Source organism: Solanum lycopersicum, chromosome 11 (assembly GCF_036512215.1).
Source record: "Solanum lycopersicum chromosome 11, SLM_r2.1".
NCBI classification, from domain to species: domain Eukaryota; kingdom Viridiplantae; phylum Streptophyta; class Magnoliopsida; order Solanales; family Solanaceae; genus Solanum; species Solanum lycopersicum.
This window is the reverse complement of record NC_090810.1, coordinates 55,329,988-55,342,453: the sequence shown is the minus strand read 5'-3', so window position 1 is coordinate 55,342,453 and position 12,466 is coordinate 55,329,988. Positions and strand designations below refer to the sequence as shown.

Here is a 12,466-nt window from a genome sequence, read left to right as displayed (position 1 = left end):
AGATTACAATAGGAGTTACATAGGTTACAAAGAGTAATGGAGGAATTAAGAATAAAATAAAGTGATGGACAACCAATGCTAATGGATGATGTAGAAGTTATCCATTCCAATGTTTATTGAAATCTTTTTATCTCTACAATGAATTCAACCAATAAAGCCAAAAGTAACATGGCTACCGAGTCAAAGATGAATAGCATAATTAAATTGGTAGTTTAAAACACAAATGCTGCCAATGTTCATTCTTATAACTCCAAAATAAAGCAATTTATTATGTTAAATATTAATATTAAAATGCTAATATTATTGAAACTTCATGTCCTATGTTCGCACGACTTCAAAACGTGTCACTTGGGTCTCTAAGGTCGCTTCATTTTAAGCTTGTGGGGAATCTATTGCTCAAACCATAGCTACTGACCAAAATGAGTGGTGCTTCAATAGATAGATGTAAGTTATTCTATTTCCTTAGTATATTGTGATTTTTGTTTACTTCTCTTAGCTTGTTTCTTAATTCTTAATTTTGCTTTGTTAAATCTTTTTGGTTTCTTCTCTTTATATTTGCATTCAAACATTTGTAAAAGAAATCTAGTACACTTAGGAATTTGAGATAATTTTCTCCAGAAAGTTGATTGCTTGATTTTGGAGATTCATCACAATAACAATTCATATATTCTCTGGATGACTTCAAGAATTAGATAACAAAGTAATGATTTTCACTCATGTTTTAGTTACCAAGATGTTTATTTTGTTGTGATAGTTTGCATTAGATGACAAAATAGATTTACTTCATTGGGACTCTCATCAGTCAGCGAAACAGAGTAACTAACGGGTCCAAAATTCCCTGGAACCCAATATTAACCAAAGCACTTTCGAGAGAAAAGTTTTGCTATCTTGGAGAAGACATTGGAGTTGTCAAGTAAATGCATTAAGGGGAGTGTTGGAATTAATGCATTTACACCTTTATGTTTATTTTTTTAATATTATCTCTTAGTTTTTCAAGAAGTTTATTAGAATTTTGTAATACACGTATCTCGTAAATTATAATATATGTATCTAGTTATTTGTATAATACCTTTGATTTTGCATTTTTATTAATATGAATAGAGATGTAAAAAAAATAAAAGAAAGAACTTTTCAAGAATGTAAAGTAAACATATTTTTAATATTGTAGGTCCCTTTTAACACTATAGTAAGTCGGGTAGAAATCTATCATTTTAAGCTATTTATTTTTGAGTCTCCAACCTTTTTTTCCCTTTCTACATCCCAATAAATTAACCTTCCCCTCTTGCTTCAATTATTGAGTTGAGAATGTAATGGATTTGCTTCAATTTTTTTATCAGTGTCTTCTTGTAATCGTTTGAAAAGTCTTACATTTGAAAAGAACAAAAAATGAAAGTTGGTCTCTAGTGATAGTGGCGGAGCAAGGATTTTTAATAAAGGAGTTTAAATTTGTAGAATAGACGTACGAAGTAGTCGTAGGCGATTTGACATCTACTATATATACATAAAAAATTATTTTAACCATGCATGATGACACGCCCCGAGCCTACACCCTGGACGTGGTTGACACTCAAACACCATTGTTGGCCTCGAGCGGACCCTTGGCCACTTATTTAGTCAGCAGAAGACTTAAACATAAGAGATAACTCATGAAAATAACTTAAAAGTAATTACTTAGCCAAAGTGGCAACACGTGTCTTAAACGTTTACAACTGAAATGAATAAGACTAAAGAACTAATATTGCATGTCTATGAAGCCTCTAAAACAAAGAGGGATGTTGGTACATGGCTCCTAAACATCCTAACAACTGAAAACTAGAAAGCAAGAGATAAAAGATATCCTCTGAAATGTAAGGATGTTCACCAACTGACTCTGAGTTGCTCATTGGATCAAGGGTGCGCCGGATGCCGATCCTAGTTACCAGCGTCTGCATCATAAGACGATGCAGACCAACTACCATCAGTACATTTAATGTACGATTATGCGAGTTAGAATGCCAAACACAACTTAATCTAAGGGAACACTTACCTTGGTTGTTCTCAACTCAATGAATAACTTAACTCAATATGAAGCAACAATACACATGCAATATAAATAAAGCTTGTAAAACAGTGGAAAACAACTTAATTCATTAAAGAAAATGCAATAACAAACTCAACTTTACTTATATAATGAAATAACATAGTTTTTGTGGGAGATTCTCTAACTGACAACCACCACTATGAGCCTAAGTGGTGATACATCGTCTTGCCCACGCTGCCAGAATTGTCCTATACTTTTCCGGCGCATAGAACTACTCAACTTAGTGGATCCACTAGATTAACTTAAGTGATCGTCTAAAAAGTATGATCCTTTAATACCCATGATGGCTACACGGTTCATGGAGACTTGGGTTAATATGAACTTGTATCACCATATCGGTGCTAAATACTAATCCCAAAAATATATTTAGCTCATGTGTTTTTAAAACAACTTCTTTCTTTGTTTTGAGATAATTACTCAAATCTTAGCACAAATGCTCTCTTGGAATCGATGTTCCCTTTCTTGCTCAAATGTGAAAACATTTATGAACTCTTAGGGAATACTTAGTTCCCTTATAACTTTTTGAGAAATGAACTCAACTCTTTACTCTTAACTTAATTTGAAACTTGAATCTTAAAGACAAAGTTAAAACATTGCTAAAGACTCTTGAAAACTTTTAAGAACTTTGCTTTGACTTGACTTGCTTCTTAACTTCTAGACTTGACTTTTAACTTCTTTGACTTTGATCTTAACTTTCCTTGAATTGGATCGGATTCAAGGCTCATGATTTCATGATGTTTAGATGTACCTTAGAGTGTTAGAATCAACTAGAAAACATAGGTACATTCACTAAGGAACTAGTACGAAAAGATGGGGGAAGAATGGGGAGAACTGGTGTCCCTGGCGCTCAAAGAGACGCGGGGCGCCAACCCTCAAACTTCAGAGAGCAAGTTGGGGAACTCTGGCTGGCGTGACGCACCAGAGGCCAAAGTTCAGCGGAACTTTTGTGGCACTTTTGGTCAGCGCGGCACCCCATGTCTTGCCCAGAAAACTCCCCACTTTTCTCCTTCATTTTTCATCTCTAAACCCTCTAATCTTCCATAGTTCTTTCCCCCAAACACTTAGAATCATTAGTACCCTCAACATAACATAGATTTAATGAAATTCACCCGGAAACATGAATCAAATCATCAAGAAACTTCAACAACACAACTATCAAGAACTCAACGAAACTTTCAACGTTGTTCCTCAAGAACTCTCTTTCTTAAACATTCAAAAACTTAAATTCGTTGAATTGAAACATGGTTGGCACGTGGGTGAACTAACCCAACGCTATGTGATCTCACATATCTTGTAGGGGTCATCCCCGATGAAATCCATAGACAAAGCTCGAATGTTCTTGGTGATTCTTGATTTCTTTCCTCTTTTCTCTTTTTTTTCCTCTCTTCTCCAAGCCCTAGCGTGAATTCTAATTTTTTTAAACTGAACAAAGTCTTGTTACCCCAATTAATTCCTAAAAATGAATTAATGTACTTAGTTAAGGAAAAGTCCAATTTTCCCTTCCCAAATTCGGATTAGACTTTTCTTAATCCAATCGCCCAACTTCCAAAATGCATAACTCATTCATACGTACTGAAAATCGCGTAAACCTGGTGGCATTGAAAAGACCATTCCAAAAGCTCTCCAACCATATCTGGAACTACACTTAACTCGTCATGCGCTAGGAGTTTTGGTGTTTGAAGCTGACCAAAAACTCATTTTAACTTACTTAAAAACTCAGTTTCCGAAATGCATTTATCTCTTGTGCTTTGAGATGTTCCATATAATTAACACAATGGTTTATTATATATAAAAATAATATTAAATAAACTATATAATACAATTAGCACATGTATTATTTTTTGGCATAATACATAAATATGCTTGTAGGATTCATGTGTCTACTTATTTAATTCTATACAAGTTTGAGTGTCTACTTGTACTGAACCAAAGTTGAAGGGCATAGATATAAAATGAGGTGAATTTAAATGACAAATTTATATATTATGCCTTTTTTTTCTAGAAAAAAAGAGTGATATACTTCTTAACTTTGTGATTTAAAGCTGATATAACTCTCCTTAAAAGAGTGGCTTATATATACTTCTATTGTTACATAAATGACTTAAATCATCATTTTCCTCTAAAGAAATTAAAAGAATAATAATTTAAAAAAACTATTTTTGAAAAAAACCATTTATGTAGGGATATATTTGATCCTTCTCACATGATTTTTTTGGTTTCTTTGATTCAATGACTAATTTGGATTTATTATTTTGATGATCAAACTTATTTCTTGTAAAATTTAGTATATATGCCCCAATAATTTTTTTCTGGTACAAAAAAAATACATCACATCCAAGAAAAATTGCTTTAATTTTTTCTTTTTTTAAAAAAAAAAAATCTCAGCTTAATTTCTTTTAGGTTCTAATGTGGAATTAAGAGGGGTAGGTAAGTTGATTGGTGACCATTAAATTTTACCAGTTACTTTTGGTACAACTTGTGTTGTCTTGGTCACCAATCAAATAGTGTGCACATATATACTAGTTTCACGTTCGTGCGTTACATGTGTATATGATTTTTTTATGATTTGTGACTTTTTTGATAAGTTGTGACTTCTTCAAATAGTTCTGATTTTTCTATTTGTAGTGACTTTTCAAAGAGTTGTGACTTTTTAAAAGAGTTGTGATTTTTCAATAAGTTGTGACTTTTGCAAAGAGTTGTGACTTTTTCAAAAAGTTGTAACTGTTTCAGAGTGTTGTGACTTCTCGAAAAGGTCATGATTTTTCAGATAAGACACAAAATATTTGTTCATACTACCCTTTTTTGACTATAAATAGAGGGATTTCCTTTCATTTCTCAACCACATTTTTTCTGATCTTCTAGTCTTCTTCTTCTTCTTCTTGCATTTAAAATTTCTTATGTGTGATTTATTATCGTTGATTGAGTTCAAAGTTTAGCAGAATATGAGTTACCATTTTGATGAAGTAAGTCATTCTATCCTAATAGGGTTTATTTCATAACATCGAGTACAATGTCAAAATAAATATAATTTTTACGATATAATAATTATTTTTTTACTTAATATATACATTAGTATGTAATATTTCAATTTATGAAGTTAAAATGATTTTGTCTAAATTCATTTGATTTTATTAACAATTTCTCTTGTGTTGTAGATATACTCTTCTGAATAATTATTTCCAAAATTTAGAGGATTGTGACGATATGTTTTTACGCTCAAGATAAAATAATGATTTTATTTATCAATACTAATTATGTGATTTAGACTCTCAGGAAGCTTGCTTCAAAATAGTTAATACTATACAAACATTGCCCTTTTGTTTTACTTATTTACGATTTCTTAAAATTTCAGTATTTTAGGCAAAAAAAAAGTTCATATGACTTGTAATAGCGCTACTTGAAGTTTGTATTAGTTTAATTTTTATTATTTATATATAATCATAAATATCGTTTATTGGCGTTTTGCTGGATTGTTAGTAAAAGTTCAAATATACTGGATAAAGATGAGTCATGGTCATCGTCTTACAAAAAGTGTAGCAAAAAAAGTGAAAGTTATAGAACATATTGTATCTTTTAATAATTGCAACAATGAGAATGTAGAATATGAAATGAGGTTAGACTTAGTAAAACTTGATTCTACATTTACTAATTAAAAAATAAATTAGCTTTAACTTTTAAATGACTCCCGTTTTTAAACAGATATTGGGTACGAGTTGAAGTGTGTGATGGAGAACAACATGTCCGAGTTATACTATTTGAGGCGGCTAAATAATTATGAGACTGCAACGTGCAAGACTACATATAATCAACCATGATAAATATATGAACTCTATTTATACCTACACACCTAAACGCCAAATGAACGCCGTCGCATAGGTAGGTTTTCTAATCTATCCTAACTTTTACAGTTATCTTATTGTGATACTTCATAGCACTAAAGGGAAGAAAAGAATTACATGATTACATATATACATAACATTTTGATGATTCTTTTAGTTTTACACATTAGGTTAGTTTTGAAAGATAATGCGTCCATCATGCTGCTGAGAAAACTGGACCCATCAAATGACTTATGCAATGAGACATAGTTGATTTGTAGAGGCTTTGACGAGAATGTCATACATGCAGAAAAAATAACAGGTAAATATGCTAAAAACCAAATGTTTACTCCAAACAATACAACTATAACCACCCCCTTTTCCTTTTTAAACAGATATTACTTACGACTTGAAGTGTGTGGTGGAGAACAATGTACTCGAGTTATACTATTTGAAACCGCTAAATATTTACCAGACTACAGAGTGCAAGACTACATAGAATCGATCTTAGTAAAGATATGATTTGTATTTATACCTAAACACCTTAACGCCAAATGAACTCAGCCGCATAGGTACGATGACTAATTCATCGTAACTTTTACAGTTATCTTATTGTGACACTTCATAGCACAAAAGAGAAGAAAAGAATTAAACGATTACATGTACATAACAATTGATAATTCATTGAATTTATTCATTAGATTTGTTTTGAAAGAAAATGCACTCGTCATGCAGCTGAGAAAACTGGACCCCTCAAATGGCTTATGTAATGCTACATGGTTGATTTGTGGAGGCTTTGACGAGAAGGTCATACATGCATAGAAACAAATATTGTCACAAACCTAATGTTCACTCTAAAAATACAAATATCACCCCCCCCCCTCCCCCGCGAAAATGAAATATAAGCTTTCAAATTTATTCAGAAACAATTTCCAATACATCTATGTTTTTGTATGATGAAAAATAAAGTTAAAGGTCAAACGATATCAAATGTAGGGGTATACCTACCATTACATGCTTTCTCGCATGACAAACTACATGTTGCACTATCTAGAGGAATATATATGCCCAAAAAAAAGTGCATGTCATTAGTGAACAACCAGATTGATGCACCGGTTCATACACAAGAATTACTATCTACAAGAAATTACTAGGTGAGATTTGATTAATATTAAAATTGTAACAAATCAAACAGGAAAAATCATACACCACACATGTAGCTAATGGAAATTATATTGGATGAATTCTTTGGTTTGGTGAAAGAGGAGACGATCTGAAAAACATCAAACAATTACCATATAAGACACTACTTTTGTATGTATAAAGTTATTCAAATACAGGGTACACTAAAATTCAATTATTAAAAGGTAACTTACAATTCATGACACGACATAACTAAGAGGACAAACTGTTAATTTGTGCACAATTACTTACTAACAAGTTGCCTAATAACAATTTAAGAATATGAAGTTTGTCACTACATGCCCAACAAGCAAGAAGGAAAATAGATTGATCATTCACTTAGTATGACATAGTGCAATATTAAATACATATTGATATGTTGAAACCTAAAATATATATATCTATATATATATATATATCTATATATATATATATATATATATATATATATATATATAGAGAGAGAGAGAGAGAGAGAGAGAGAGAGAGCATGACTGCAAATTTGATATGCTACCTTCGCTCAATTTAAGTGTTCTAGCTTATTTGAGCATAAATTTTAAAAAATAAAAAGAGATTTTTAAAATTTATAATTTCAAATTAGAAATATGTGTTTGTTTTTAATATTGTGATCTTAAACTTTTGATAAATTACGGACAGACTACAAGTATCAAAGAGGTTCTATCTCAATCATGAAGTAAAGTTGTTAGTTTTTGAAGATTGAAAAATTTATCTTGTCAAAATTCTTGTAGGTTTATCACCCAAATAATTATGGATGTGTGACATTATATAACGATAGAGGACATACAATCTATCCAAACATTGTATTCATTAAAATAATAAAATACGACAATACAATACAATATATTGTGAAACAATACGTAATAATTATCCAAACAAAGTATAAATATCAGTTGTATGAGACACATATATAATCCTTATTACACGTCAGCCAACTTGCTGTAAGCCTATAGGACAATTGATGAAGTCATTAAATATTTAATTCTACACCATAACCCAAAGGTTCCTTTAAGGATGCATTCACTTAATTAATTAATCATCCATTGGGACCTAAATTGAGCCCATGGTGCTAATGTTTTGAAGAAGACTTACTGGTATTGTCTTTAATTTTGCAATTAGTAACAATAATGTCTCAATTATGAGAAAAAGAATAGGGAAAATGCATTAGTATCCCTAACATATGACCGAAATTCTATAGACACACTTACATCATACTAAGGTTCTATTACCCTCCTCCCCAATTTCTAACCCTTTCTGCCTACGTGGCACTATCAACCAGATAGCTTGAAAAAATTATCAACACGTGTTGACCCAGAATATAGTGCCACATATGTCAAAAAGGAGTAGAAAATTAGTTATAAAATAAGTTCGGGGTAATAAGACCTTAGTATTGTATAAGTATGTCTCTGAAATTTTGGGCATAGATTGCAGGTACTTATGCATTTTTCCCAAATAAATATGAAACGAGAACTACTAATGTTTGCTCTTTCTATTCTCAATCTCTGTAATATATCAACAAATGCTTCTTTTTATTTTATCAGGCAAAGTGCGATAATATTATATTTTAAGTATTTAGTTGACAAAGATGTGAGTTGAAGGTTCTAGGTGATAAACGGAGTTAAATACACGTGTCTCTCAGGTCATTCCGCATTTCATATTAAGCTCTTTTATTTTTGAATAGTCAAGAAACCACACTCCATTATTCTTTTGTGGGCAAAAGCAGGCCGACTCAACAATATTGGGGGCCTAAAGCGAAACCTAAGAGAGGGGCCCTAATTTTTTTCATCATATATACTTTTATTTAATATCTACTTTTTTAGCTATTTTAGATGTGAAGTCATTAGGTACTGTATTATAATCAATTTGTTTTTATAATTCATTTTCAAATGAGGATATATCTAATTTATTAAATCTCTCTTTAGACATTGTTTGATCTAAGAAGATTTAACCAATTTTAGTTTCGCAAAAAACTTCTTTCGGATGAGGCAACAGTTACATGAACTGTTAACATTATTCTATAAGTAATATGTGTTTTTGGAAAAAAATCAAGTCTTTTTATTTGTGAGTATTTTAACACTTTTAATTTAAAAAATAAATATAAACCATCAATACCAGAATAACTATAACATGATAAAGAAAGTTCAAGGTTAAGACAATATTTTTTTAATTCTCATCATCTAGTGATCTCAATATTTTATCACTAAATAAGAAATAAAAAATATTTACATATGTTTCAATTGGTTCAAATCTAATTTGAAGTGAAAAAATAGTTTGATCTACTCTATCAAAGGCGACTCAACATATTTGGGGGCCTAAAGCAAAATTTTAATTCGCGGCCTAAAATGTAAATACACTTCATTTACGTATTTATTTAAAAAAAATTATACTATTAAGATGAAAATTATTAGTACTTAATATTATTTTTTTAGTTACTAGTTTTAAGTAAGATTTTATCAAACTCAATATTGAAAAACGTCTTTAAGTGAGACAATTATTATATATATTGTTAACACAATGATACAAGTAATAAGTTCATAAATATTAAATAAAGACAAGAGTTAGAACCATAAAATTTGACTCAAAAAGTTGATGACTTGGTATAACCTCATTTTAATATGCTTAGAGTAATGCTTGAAACTAAAATTTGACAAAAAATAAAAAAGAATTTGTAATTCACTTTATGACACTTTTCACTGTTAATTCTCATTTTTAACAAAGTACAAAAGATGTTAAAGCGGATAAAATAATTTATTTTTAAATAAATTATACTTTTTATCATAAATAACTAAATTTTTTTATAAAAATTTTAACACATAATTTATTCTTGACAAAAATTTGAGACCCCCGAAATTTGGAGCCTAAGGCGAAGGCCTTATTATTTAATGCATAGAGCCGGCTCTGTACTCTATACATGTAAAACAATAAATTCTAAAAGGTTCTTCAAGGGACTTTGCGATATCGCTATCCAAATTTTCATCATATTGTTTCTTACGAAATTCAGGTTTATTTTCATCTCATATACAATTCTTTTAGTAGAAATCATAACACTCATACACGCTCATTTAGAGATGATATACCCCTTGTTATAAAAGTGGCTCATATATGCCCCTACTTGTAAACAAATGGCTCACATATACCCTTTTCCTCTAACGGAAATGAAAAAATAATAATTTTCAATCTAAATTTTTATTATTTTTTTCTAAAAAATATAATCCCATATGAGTAAATTTAATCCTCGTCAAACATATTTTTTTTTGACTTTTTTTTGTTTCAATGACTAATTTATAATTATTATTTTGATAATCAAATTTATTTATGTTTCACTAATAATCTTGTAAAACTTATTGTAGATGACCAATTTTTTTTCAAATACGAAATTAAATTACAATACACACAAAAAATAGGTTAATTTTTTTTCTTTAAACTAAGGAATGAAAGAAAAAAAATAAAATAAGAATAAGAAAATCAAATAATTATAATAAAAGAAGTCAAAAAGATAATTTCTGTATGAAAAAAATTAAAATATAACTTGAACTTTTATAGAAGAATCATATATACCACTAAATATTTTTTTAAAAAAATTAATAAGTAATAAATATAAATTTAAAACTAATTATTTAAAATTCCGTTAAATGAATGGTATATGTGAGCCATTTTGTAACGGCAGAGGTAAATGTGAGTCGTTTGTATAACGGTAAGGGTATATATGAGCCACTTTTATAACGAGGGGTATATCAGCTCCAAATGACAAAGTTGAGAGGTATATCAAACCCTTTTCCCATATATATATAAGTAATTGTTTTTTTGGGAAAATGGTCTGATATATCCCTCAACTTTGTCATTTGGAGCTGATATACCCCTTGTTATAAAAGTGGTTAATATATGCCCTTACCGTTATACAAACGGCTCACATATACCCCTGCCGTTACAAATGACTCACATATACCCTTCATTTAACGGAAGTTTAAAAATTAGTTTTAAATTTATATTTATTGCTTCTAATTTTTTTAAAAAAAATTATTTAGGGGTATATATGATTCTTCTATCAAAGTTCAAGGTATATTTTATTTTTTTCATATATAAATTATTTTTTGACTTCTTTTATTATAATTATTTGAATTTCTTATTTTTATTTTGTTTTTTTCTTTCATTTCTTAGTTTAAAGAATAAAAAATTAAACTATTTTTTTGTGTGTGTATTGTAATTTAATTTCGTATTCGAAGAAAAAATTTGGTCATCTACAATAAGTTTTACAAGAATATTAGTGAAACATAAATAAATTTGATTATCAAAATAATAATTATAAATTAGTCATTGAAACAAAAAAAAGTCAAAAAAAATATGTTTGACGAGGATTAAATTTACTCATATGAGATTATATTTTTTAGAAAAAAATAATAAAAATTTAGATTAAAATTATTATTTTTTTCATTTCTGTTAGAGGAAAAGTGTATATGTGTGCCATTTGTTTACATGTAAGGGTATATAAGAGTCACTTTCATAACAAGGGGTATATCAGCTCTAAATGACAAAGTTGAGGGGTATATCAGACCCTTTTCCCTTGTTTTTTTAAAAATGGAGCTCCATGTGATGATTTTAGTGACCTAGGAATTAATACGGTCATGGGCAAAAGTAGATACTTAAACTTGTATAAAATGTACAAATAGAGGCACGCATCCTACGTGGTATCCTACATGACAATTTGCATCCTACGTGGCGTCGTACGTGTTTTATGCCACGTAGGACTCATGTGTCTACTTATTCAACTTTATACAAGTTTGAGTGTGTGCTTGTGCAAAACCAAAGTTGAAGAGCATAAATATAAAATAAGGTGAAGTTAAAGGGCACATTATAATTTATGCCTTATTTTTTTCTAGAGAAAAATATCTGATATACTTCTTAACTTTGTGTTTAAAGCTGATATAACTCTCCTTAAAAGAGTGGCTTACATATACTTCTACCGTTAAATAAATGACTAATATGTTTCATTCTCCATTTATTCTCTGTAACTGTTCATACTCTGAATTATTAATATATACCCCACCGCCGTGGAAGTTTACCCACGGGGTGTTACCACGAAATATTGGTTTCTCTCCTTCTCTCTCTATATCTCTCATCTCTCTCTCGAAAGTTCTTGTGTTCTTCATTCATCAAGCGTGTGTGTGTGGATTCGATCCTAACAAGAGAGAGATCAGATGATCGCAAAATTAATATACTAACTTTGCTCAATTTAAATGTTCTAGCTTATTCGAGCACAAATTTTAAGAAATAAAAAGAGATTTTAAAATATGTATATTTTCATTTGAGAGATCAAAAACACAGACATCAATTAAATAATATAATTTATATGATAAAAGAGTTTTTGTAA

The 12,466-nt window shown here is 29.8% G+C and overlaps 2 long non-coding RNA genes across 2 annotated transcripts; both read left to right on the top strand.

Annotated features, from left to right (window-relative positions):
* Nucleotides 1–350: 350 nt before the first annotated feature.
* On the top strand, nucleotides 351–1,068 carry LOC138339607 (uncharacterized). The gene is made up of 2 exons (XR_011212468.1): nucleotides 351–444; nucleotides 755–1,068. It is a non-coding gene; the product is annotated as an uncharacterized lncRNA (long non-coding RNA).
* Nucleotides 1,069–4,931: 3,863 nt separating this feature from the next.
* Nucleotides 4,932–6,874, top strand: LOC104644744 (uncharacterized). Its single transcript, XR_003244317.2, has 3 exons — nucleotides 4,932–5,043; nucleotides 5,780–5,956; nucleotides 6,090–6,874. It is a non-coding gene; the product is annotated as an uncharacterized lncRNA (long non-coding RNA).
* Nucleotides 6,875–12,466: the final 5,592 nt, after the last annotated feature.